The sequence below is a fragment of the Plutella xylostella genome, chromosome 14 (assembly GCF_932276165.1).
Source record: "Plutella xylostella chromosome 14, ilPluXylo3.1, whole genome shotgun sequence".
Taxonomy (NCBI): domain Eukaryota; kingdom Metazoa; phylum Arthropoda; class Insecta; order Lepidoptera; family Plutellidae; genus Plutella; species Plutella xylostella.
The window spans coordinates 5,137,054-5,149,299 of record NC_063994.1 but is presented as its reverse complement, the minus strand read 5'-3'; the positions used below and the strand labels follow the sequence as shown (position 1 = coordinate 5,149,299).

The 12,246-nt window shown below is 35.9% G+C and overlaps 1 protein-coding gene across 2 annotated transcripts in view; it reads right to left on the bottom strand.

The window, feature by feature from the left end:
• Nucleotides 1-12,246, bottom strand: part of LOC105398198 (transcription factor SOX-5) — a 203,626-nt gene that overhangs the window by 74,158 nt on the left and 117,222 nt on the right. Inside the window, exon 1 of one of the 2 annotated variants that reach the window (XM_038120521.2) lies at nt 9,136-9,497. The exons of the other annotated variant lie outside the window; for it this stretch is intronic. The gene's annotated coding sequence lies outside the window, so the exon portion shown is untranslated. Of the gene's footprint in view, nt 1-9,135; nt 9,498-12,246 lie in introns of those variants that run through there. 2 annotated transcript variants of the gene reach the window in all.

Below are 12,246 nucleotides of genomic sequence, written 5' to 3'. Positions count from 1 at the left end.
TAGCAAGTAATGTATGTAGAATAACGGATGGCGCCTCCACATCAACAATTACAAAGGCATTTTGTCTCATCTCGAGTGTTGCCAGCATCTGCCGGGCATAGACAATACGAGCTTTATCCTCATCGGCCGACCACAGACAAGCGCATTGTGGCCGATCCACTCAGGCCATAATGTGGTCATTGTGTCTATACCAGTAACATTGTCTTAATGTATCTTAGTGGATATCGTAAAATTGTTTTTTATGGGACTCATCAGATTTATTGGCCAGATACGTTGCAGTAGCATTACGGTTTAGAGTTTCAGTTGTGGTCTGTTGGTTTTTCAGCGGTCGATAATTAATTGATGTACTGGTTGCGATGATTGCGTTGTGTCGGGTATTGTTTCAGTTTCAGTGGTAAATGTGGTAATTACGCGCTATTATCGGAAGTTTTCGTGTAACGTGATTGTTAAACAATTAATAAAAAGTTTTATATATTTTTTTTTGGATTTAAGTACTTAATTATTCACAATCTAGTAATGGATAAAACATTATCCAATTTTACACCATCATGCAATTTACTTAGATTTACCTGTATTAATCAAGACGAAATTCGTTCATCATGAAACAATAAACTAGTAGCTGTATCAATCCCATTACCTGAAACAGAAAATCATTTTTAGGTTAAAATATATATAAAAAAAACTTAACGCTAACACGAGACCTCTCTAGGCAATACGCAAAAAAATGCCAAAACGAAATATGAGGGTTTTGTAAAGAAATTCGATATTTTTTTGGATGCATCGACGCTGTACTAATGTTCTACATGTGTTGGGTTCGTTCCTCATGGGACTACTCAAAATGAACTCAGTTGCCTAAAATTGACCCCTCATTTTATGTTATGCAAGGACGATTCGTCATAGGATGTGAAAATTTTCCATGAAATAAAGGTTGAACGATAGATAATAGGAACCTACCTGTTTCATGGAAATTCAATGCTTTTCAGCATGTCGACCTAAGTTTAGGTTTAATACCACTCCTTTTTTTATTCATAAATGAAAGAACTAAGCTTTTACATAATAAGATAAGATCCAATTTTAAGGTCTTATGGATCCGTGTTGAGTTTATCTTCACAATACATCTGTGAGTGTAGTGCGGAGTTAATGTTTTTCGGCCTTTGTCTTATTCGGGCGGTATTTTTAGAAGCAATCTCCATTGTTTTTGATTTATTGTCGGCTCAATGGAAACGAATTGGATAGATTACCGTCTTACGTCTTAATGTATGGAGAGTAATTATTGCTATTGCGGTGTGCTGTGTGCTCAGATACAATGATTCAGTGAACTGTTCTGTACATAGCCAGGAATTTGTATAAGAGCAGAACTTACTTATGAAAACATAAGGAAGGAATGGAGAAACTTAGCATGTGTACATCTATGTAGTTAGAAGACGAACGGTAAAAAAAATGTAATCTAGACGAAAACCTATGAATGGTAGCCTATTATACCAGCAAGATCTGGCTCAAGACTACTGTACGACAGTGTAAAAATCTACCTAATCGAATCAGAGAAACAAAACGGCGTGCTACGTGCCTGCCCCCATGATGTCAGGATCGCGATCGACAAAGGGCATCCTGTAGGATTGTCCCTTGAATCTCGACCCCACCATGCTGAGGAAATGCCCATTATAGTGCTCCAACAAAGGTATGGTAATAATGAATAATAAGAGAAACACGTGCAATTCGTGCTATGAGAAAGGATTGTCGATGTTTTGTTGCGATGGGGAAATTATCTACGGCTCAGTTGTTAGAACATCTTGACTTTAACGACAATCTACTTATTAAATGTATAGAGCCATTAAATTCCATTAAATTGCCATTAAATACCTTCCGCAAATAAGTTTTTAGATATTGGCAATTTCAGAACTTCTAACTGGCCACCGCCAACAGAATGAAAAGATCAAGTATAATCAGAAAATCAATAACTATCAGTACAGCGCACGCGCAGCTATTTCAGTGAACCCTACAATAATAAAGCCGTAGAAGCGAATACTGATCGACATAAAAACAAAGATGGACTGTATAAATCTGTACAAATCCACTAGCGAAGTGACAGATGAAAGTAAACACGCACCAGATGGGAGGGAAAAACGGAGGCACAGAACAGAACTACAGCGATTGAGTTATTGTAATGGTCGGGTTTTGTGGCTCACCAGCGGGTTTCCATTGTCATATCAATTAACATAGGTAATTTTATTGATTTTTTACATAGCATTGATGTTGTGGCAACACAGTCATTTTCAGTGTAATAATTAATTGAGGCCAAAATAAGATAGCTACATTATCACGCTATTAGTTTCTGCACAATTATGACAAGTTTTTTTTACATCAAATATAGGTAATAAAAAAAGTTTATGTTACGGTATAGAAATGTTGTTTTAAGTTTTATATTTTCAGATGCAGTGTTTTATAAAACCATAACTTTACGTCTATTGTTTCATCAAGGATAAAGCATCCTGTGTATATAGTTTTTATGCCGTTCGATGTACAAGCTCATAAAACAGTTTTATTATAAATAAAAAATGGGCGTAAGGTACGTAGTTGAATTTTATGGAAATCTGTTTCAATAATAATAATAATATATAGAAGGTATACTGTTCGTTGTTTTAATACATCCGCTGTTGGGATTAAAGATAATCTTTGATTCTTCTTTAAAAGCATAAATGTACATGTAGGTACTTACCTAGTAGACAAACTGAATTGTCTGTAATAGTGAATAGCCAAAGGAACTTTTATGACCGAAATATTGTTTCATAATATGCTATTACAGACCCATATATAAATATATATTATATATTTAATAGCTAAATAACCGTCCCATCCCACAAAGTCCAAGTTGTTCAGTGGTCCTAGCCTACTTCCTACCCATTCTATTAATAAATGCCATTCAAAGGGCAGATGCCATTTAAGACAATACATTTAGTGACTGTAAAATGACCCGGCACTGAACTAAATGACGTTAAATTGTCAATAAATACATCAGTTCAGCAATAAAATGACTAAAAACGGAATATGAGACCGTTCGAAGTGAGTTATAGGTGAAGAAACTATTTCGATTTAGAAGGGTGACTGTTAAAAAATATCATTTAATAATTATGAATAGGTATAGCATGGAAAAAACATGCAACTGTGCCCAGAATTACAGAAATGTCAGAATATTTCAGTAAACCATAAACCAAGACTTACATTACAGTAATTTTTTCTCGAAAATAATATGTAATTATACTACAAATAGCCCTCCACACCGTGTTGCCGACTAAAGTATCTTGTAAGATTGACTTCTAGGAATGCCTAAGAAAATCCTTCTACCATCCAGTCTACATTTTTGATGATGAGCGAAAATTGAATCACCATTTCTACCTACAGCTTCTAAAGCAAAGCGCGATGCTAACAGAATTTTTATTTATTTCCCTTCCTAGATGACAATGGGCTCACTTCCTTGGTATTCAGAAGGTCTTTGAGTAATTGTTCCGTAATTGTTTGACACAACACGTGCTAAGAAAGGGGTCCGTAGGTTTACAATGGAGGCGCTTAAGGTAACTTAGGGATTTTTTAAGTCGGTTACGCAATTGGGGTGCTAACTATTGTAGATTTACTTTCTTATTGGTTTTGTGTTGCTAGGTTTTTTTATGAAGCAGATATTTGTTTGCTTACTTGTAAAATTACTCGCTGTTTATTATGATTAATTACACGGTAGATTACTGTTTAGATTAGGTATATAGGTAATAAGACATTAGGTACCTCTACCTACCTAATTATACAAACATCTATCTATCTTTATTCACAATTTCAACGACCATACTAAATAAAAATAGTGTGTTAATATCTAATTGCTTTATCATCAAAGGACGGCAATGCTTTGTGTCTAACAAAAGTAGCTATGCGTTCTAAAACAGGTACGTAAGTAAGTACGGAGGAAGTTAGCTTAGTGCATTTACACGATAGAAGAAGAAGAAGTAAGTACTAACTACATACATTAAATACTAAAGATGTAAAGATATGATTCCTTCCAAGTCGGCATATCCTTACAACACAATCCCTAACAAAGACAAGTCTCGTCCTGAAACGACGTGTCTAGAATAAAAGGAATAAAAATAAGAGGCAGAATATAAAAGAGAGGGTTTGTAGTACAAAGGATAATGTAGAATACATACTGCGGATGTCGCTACGTGTACCGACCTAAAATGTATCTAAAGCGTTGCAAGTATTCAGTACTAGCTGTCCCCGGGAATTCCGGGATAAAAAGTAGCCTATGTTCTTTCCCAGGGTCTAGACCGTATGTATACCAAATTTCATTCAAATCCGTTCAGTAGTTTTGTCGTGAAAGAGTAACAGACAGACGGACAGACAGACACAGTTACTTTCTTCTCTTTTGTATTTATAATATTAGTTAGGATTGTATTAGTGGTTCCACAATGTAACACAAATGAAGTTATGGACTGAAGCTACAAGTAAAAGTAATTTTAATTGTGAATACGAAAAAACACTTGGGATTGATTACTTACTTACTGATTATTTTCAAAATCAGAACTCGTTACCCTCTGTTCTTAGGTAGGTAATCTGTACGTACACGGGTTAAGTTTGCCAATAAGGAATTTAATTTTTATGTAGAAATTGAGCAATGTTACACTTGCATATTTCAATCTCCACTGTATACATATAAGAGTGGATTACTAAGGTCGGAGTATTGCGGAATCTATTTAAGAAAAAAAAAGAAATAGTATTTCAACGTCATACGCGTCACTCTTAACTTCGTGAAACCAACGAGCCCTATCACTCAGAGGAAACTTCAAATTCGTCTGTTTCCTATAATCACATTTAAGGAACCTTAAAAACCGAGTAGAGCGGCCGAAAAGTGGGGGTTTGTGATAACCGGGGTATAACGCAACAACGCAACTCTGGCTGGGTATAAAGTAACCCTAGCGGGGTAAGTGTTAACATGTCACAATGGCAATGGTAACACGGGACGTGGGGGACCTTCTGATTTTGGTAGGGTAATCTTTGTCAGTTATTCGTCCTTCCGACCTTAACGGTAGCAAAGTGACACCCTAATTTTGTTGTAAAACTTATGGAAATCTTTCAGGGGCGAGAATGTCGTGTGAATAACTTACATTGTTTTTATAACTAGCTGTTCAGCGCCTTAACGTTAACGTAGAATTCCTAGAATTTACTTATTCATATATTTAAGTAAGAACAGCAGCTGTGTAGGTAAGATTATTCAGGCAAACCTAGTTTTATGTTATAGATCCTCGTGAAAACTTATTCAGACATTACATAAATGTGTTGTACCAACACCTACTTCCAGTGTTTATCATTAATCATATCTGCCATAAACCTACATCCAGGCAAAATCAAAGACTAACCACGCCTAACTCACATGTTTCGAATACTTACCAAAATCAAATACGAGCCATATTACGAAAACCCACAAAACTTGCGGCCATAACTTCATTAACAGACTCAAAACGCATAAAACGCACCAGTCATATTGAAACCACATTGTTAAACAAACTCAGATCCAAAGAGTTTGTAAACCACATCCGACGAAAAATTGATTTTTAAAACTAATAAAAATCGGCAGTAAAATCTTAACCGCATCTTTATGTAACTGAAAAGCTTCAGACGAAGCAACACGCATTGCCTAGTTAGTAGTTAGTCGTATTAAACACTGGCAACACTTTTATTAATACACCTAACGTCCGGCTGTAATGTAAAAAGTTTATATTCGATTAAATTTATGGGTGTTTTCATTGCGTGCACTGTTTTATATAAATACTGACTGGTTTCCTGTTCTAGTTAGAATAATAAAAAAATATTATTTATGAAAAACAATTGGGAGCGCAGGAAGCTTTGAAACTTTATTAGTCCAATGAATTATCTCTGTCTCATTTTTATGGAGTGGAAAAATAAATCTGCAATGTTAATTTCTAGTTGTGTTTCAAAAGAATATTATAATGTGCAGGTAGTTGTTAATGCTGAGATGAGATGCTGCCTTACTTTTTATTTAGCTGCACTTACAAAATGATGCTTTTGGGTGATGCTTTTTTATGCTTACGCAATAAGAAAAAATATACAGTAATGATGTATGAAACTTAAAAGTATGATATCAATAGAAAACGAGCTGCTATAAGATAAATAGTTAATTACTTTTCATTTCATGAACTGAAGCAACACTTACATTATATCAAAATAAGCAACATTCTTGTAGCAACAAAATGTTACTTAAATAAACTTGAAAGAAAACAAAAATACCTGTCTGGATTGTTACGGGCATATAAATTACCCAATTGTTGCCAGCCGTTTAAAAACCCAATTCAACATTTAAAATTTAAAAATCCCTATAATTAAGAACAAGTTTAAGGACGAAATTAACGGCGTTGAAGGACCACAAACCAGACAATTTGAACAACAACTGATCAATTCACATTAATTTACCGCATACTTATACTTGAAATGTTTTAAGAAGGTAATTTCGACACTGGCAACAATGGAAACCTTTTAAATTAACTACTGTCACTGAGGAGGCGGTAAAACGAGACTTGTATAGAATTGACGTTCGATGTCTTTTGTTTCTTAAAACGTAAGGTTTTTAAAAAATTAAATGCCTAATTCTTATACAAAATGTATAAAGGCCTGTTTATAAAAACAAAGTGTAAGTACAATGTTTAATTTTAAAAGTGGAATAGACTTCGGCATTCTAGCTTTAATTTTACACAACATAGGTAGGTACTATAGTCATGTTATCGTTATATCAGTTGGTTATAGCTGAAACGAGGTTTGCTCGATTTGAGATCTATAGGAACCTCTCATCGTGTTTCATTATTGCTTTGCTCACACAGTTAAATACTAACGTAACATTTTTTGCAAGTACGGATGTTATAATAACGAAACTCAAATTCTTTTTTCTCTTTTTTATTCACGACTCCGGATCTAAAAGCTAAGCAGGTTAAAATGTTGACGTAATTTCCTCCATATTATATTCTTCTGCGATGTACCTTGAATACCTTGATTACAGTCATATAGGTAGGTACGAACACGAATTCGTAAATACAAATGGTTCATATTTTTGAATACTGACTAAACAATCAAAATAACGGTCATGTCTGCACATCTCCGCTTTGAAATCTGGTTATTGGACAAAGAGGAAAATGAACAATTGCTAACAAAATATTGCGTAAGATTATGCAGATTTGTCGCAGTTGCTCCAATTGCTGACAAATTAATCGAATTTATAAGCTACTAGATGTTCCCGCGAGCTTCGGTTCACCTTAAAAAGTTTTCCCGTGGGAATTCCGGGATAAAAAGTAGCCTTTGTTCTTTCTCAGGGTCTAGACCATAATGTATACCAAATTTCATTCAAATCCGTTCAGTACTTTTGGCGTGAAAGAGTAACAGACAGATAGACTGACACAGTTACTTTCGCATTTATAATATTAGTTAGGATTAGGATTATTGTCTCTTCCATTCAAAGGTCATCTGGTTGATTGGTTTAGGCATTAGGCCGCCTTTTGTACTATTTTATTTATGAGTTGTTATTTGGAATATTTTCATTCATGGTGCAAAATAAAGAGCAGTCTATTCTATATTTGTATAAAGGATGCTGATTTCAAGAGTGTTCTCAGTAATTTTGCATCCGAATCGGTTCAGCTTCATAGTCATCTGAACATGCTGTGAATTGCTGTTATCATGGACAACCAATACCTTAAGGTCCTATCTAGTTATATTACCTAATTGCCAGTGGCTTATCAGATATTGCTGAAACCGCTTCATTCAATAGGGTCTTTTTCACCAATGTTGAAACCACAAGACAAAATTATGCAACAGAAGATACTCGTATTTATGTTTTTACTGTAAGGTTTACTAGATACCTACTTATTATTTATTTCAGTGGCTGGACGACTTTTGATGCTACCTATTACCACAGAATAATAACTATTACTTATATGTATATATAACTAAAAATAATTCATCTATTGCACTCCTCAAGTCGATTTTCCCATTTCGTGGCTAGGTACTGTCATAGACAGACGCATAGCTATAGCTACACACACTTATACATTATTATAGGTAACTCCTCTTTTTTTCAGTCTTTCAGTAATAGTCAGTAGGTAGTTTTAACTTAAAAGTAACTACCTGTACCTAGGTATCGTTTTATCCCCCAAAAATCTTAGTAATAACCTAGTCTCTGTTCATCATCATCGCCTGTGTCCTATCTGTATAATATACCTATAATACATTACACACTCATGAGCAATGTAAAAGTTCAAGTGACACCAATGTAACACCGAATTCTTATTGAGAAAAACTTCTGTGTCAAATAAAGGTTCTTCAATCTTCTTATAATTAGCCCTCTGACCCTATGAATGGAAGTACCTACCTACACCTACAGATAAGTAGATAGGTAGTAAAGCATATGTTGCCGGTAATGAAAATACACTACCTACCTAGCTACCTACTAGATAGATAGATAGATAGAATATAATACACCATTTGTACACCAAAATGCTAAGATAGTTCCAACCTATAAATAAGTATACCTACTACCTATTAAGTATTCCATTGGCTCGTTTTGCAGATATCGGTAGTAGGTAGGTACCTACTAAATACATAGTGCTATATAATATATTTTAAAATTTATTATATTGTTAAAATTATAAGTTATACCTACCTAAGTAAGTACCTAACATAAATATATCATATTATTTTAAAACGTAAGGAAATGAGAAGCATAATACCTAAAGTTACATTAACGTTTCAGGTGGTGAGATAAATCTAAATGTGCTTATCTAATAATAAGCAGGTAAATAACGTAATGCCGATAGTAAATAGCTTAACTTTACCTAATCGATACTACCAGGGTAGGTCTAGATAGGTAAGTATAAGTTGGTAGGTATCCACTTTTTCCATAGGTAGTGTAAATTATCGTAGGTACCATCGGGCCCATATACCATCAAAGCTCACACAGTGGGCTGAATTCAGAGTTAAAATAAGTATCTACATATTTTTTCACGTGTTTCAACCAGTAGACACTTTTTTATTATCATAAAATAAATAATGAAGTACCTATAAGTAGTAAGTTACAATTAATTTAATAAACCTTACCTTAACACAAGTTATCATTGTTTCCATCGGCATCGCCTTGAGAGACATCAGAAAAATACAGCATCAGTTGTCGCAAAAACCAAACAATAAAATAACTCAGTCAAATAATTTAAACATAACAATCAATCAATCACGTAAGTGTCCGATCACAACAATTCTTTGGCATTCTTAAATTCACAGTCCAAAACTTAAAATAAATAAAAAAACACAAACACAATAACGAACGAGAGTTCAACACAAAATAGAGATAAGCGGCGAGAGCACGCGAACTGTCAGTTTTGAATCGAGAAAAGCTTTCCGCGATCGAACGGGGAATTCGAAATCGGAATTCGAACGCACGTCTTACGGCCGCGCTCCGTCGACACACAATGCGGGCAGATCGAAGCGAGCCGACAATACGCGCGCGCTACAATGACCGCCCCCCGCCCCGCGCGAGCGACAAGGACGCACCGACACAATGTCAGTGCCCTGCGAACAATGCCGTCCTTCGGCCCTGCTAACCACACTTACATGAATCAAACCTCAAATTCAGATTAAACTAACCGATTTATCACTCCATTTTCTCTATACTAGCAAGTTTATTTGGGCAATTTCTATTCAGAACAACGGCTACAATCAATTGTCTATGCGGAATAACAGCTTTCATTCCGCGAAATCTATACAAAGACGGTAAACCCATCCTTTTCTAGCGAGCGATGTGTGCGTGGCGGAGCGGCATCGTCGCCTCTCGCTCGCGCCCATTCTCTGTGGCTAGACCGTGGCGTCTCACTCGACGCCCCGCCCAGTGGAGCGCCGGTCGCTTGCACAGTGTGAGTGCTCGGTGAATAGCCGGGCATTGTGAAACGATATTTCGCACACTGCAAAAAGGTACAGGTGGGTGTGTGAATCTATGAGGGCGTTTAAAAAGTCGATACAATCGCTGTTACATTTTGTATTTGTAGAGAAAATTTTCTTTGGTAGTCGTGGCAGGGCGTGTATTGTGCTATTGTGCCGGGCGAGGCGTGGCCAGAGGAAAACGTTCTATTGTGTGCTTGGATCGCGATTGTGCCATTGGCTATTGTTGTTCGTGACAACGGACTTTCCCACCGAACACTGAATTGAAATATGACGCGCCCGAGATTATTTTTAGCTATCTTTGTAAACCGGTCGTCTATATAAAAGAAGACATGTTTTTTGTCAAATGAAATATAAAAAAATATGTTTGGGTTAAAAAATTATATTAGAGTACGCTGTGATTTCTTAAATTATACTTTGTAACTACATCTCAATGTTGAAATATACCTCCTACATACCAGGTAAATATGAATGAAATAAGTTATATGCCTTCTCACAATATATTTTTTTGTAACCACCGCAAGAAAAACAAATGACTTCTTACAAAAAGTAAGTCGTCAATACTTCAAGGAGGGTGGTGGACAATATGACCCATTTTCAAGTCGAGCGCAAGCGTACATGTTTCCCCCCTTCCCCCCCTCGGCATTATCTATCACCCCCCCGGGTGCCACAAGAAAACCCTCACGGTGGAGGAGCTATTTGGTCTGCTTATGTTTCTGTGTACTCAGACTTGGAACTGCGACTTTTATTCGGGAGCTAAAGATTAAGGCAGGACTAATATGAAGAAACTTTGTTAAGGGAAACATGTGCGGTTATTGTTATATCGCAATTATTATTGGGTAAGAATAATTGGGGTATTTAGGCCCACTGTGCAGGTGCTATATAAGACGTATCGGAATTTTTGTAATATTTTGCACTAAGATTGTTAATTATTATGTTCCTAAGGAGATAATTAAGTGCTGTTGCCATGATCATAATATAATGTAGGTATGTAGGTATACTGTGAAGAAAGATATTAGGGTAGGTTAAGTTAAAAAGGTGGATGAATAGACTTGAATATATTTCGAAGAAAAAAGTCTTCACTTTAAACAGCAGCTTTGAGGGCAAAATCCTTTTACTCCAACACAAAACCTTTCATCCAATCAAGAACAGCAGCAACTCAAGCCAATTTACTTATCAGACATGTCAATTGACCCTTTTTGCTCTTTCTTGGGCACACAACGAGGTATTCAAATCAAAAGTAACTGACCCGTCAGCTCATTAAATTACCAAGTTTTGCCGACCTAAAATTTCTTTGTGCGAATGTGAGGGGTTTCTTAACCCCCCCCTCCCCTCTACCAAAGAGGGGTAGTCCCCTTTGTCTGTTGTAATGAAGATTATCGACTGAGGAAGAGACTCGATATCTTTGGGCTGCCGCTTGAAAGCAATTACTTGATTGGTTTTTGGTTTTGTTTGCTCGCCGTGTGTTCGGCTTGTTTTAGATTAGCAAGTTTGTTTAGTCGTCGTTGCTTTGATATTGTATGTGATGGGGATGCTTCGGGGGTCTGGTATGGAAGAAAGTCTCTTTTGGGTTATTCCTACTTACCTATCTGTAAAATGATGATTTATCAAAACCTAAGATGATTTAACCTAACCTAACCTACCTAATTTATGTCTGGAAGAGTGTGACAATTAGCTTAAGGTTAAGGACAACAAAAAGTTCCCTGTAGGAAGTTTTTGTAGTTAGGTACTTACTTAGGTAGGTCGTACCTATTGTCGTAGTCAAAAACCCTTCTACCTAGTAGGTAGCTATTTAATTCACTACCAGCCAAGAAAACCTGGATGACAGTAAAAAGCGAATGGACACCGGCGCAAACCCAGTCCGCTATAATTAGACAGATACGCTAGCCGATCTTTAAATAGATAGCCCAGCACTAAGTGACGCCAATTAGATTATCAGCCTAATTTGAACAAACTAAGTCTGGTTGCAAGCAAATTGGGTTGGACAATCAGCTAACTTACAAAACCTAACCTAGGTGTGTTAAATAAGTACCTACCTATACTAACTTTAAAAAAATATAATTTTATAATATTTTGAACGGCATTTATAAACAACTATACTTATGTATAAACCTACTTCTCGTTCATAATATAACCAATACCTACACCGTAGAAAAATATTGATATAGCAGCTAATCCGATTGATCATTTAAAGACCTACGATGACACAGACAGACATAAACATTACTTAAATTAACCTAACACCTCTTTTTTGGTCGACGGCTAAACACCGTGGTC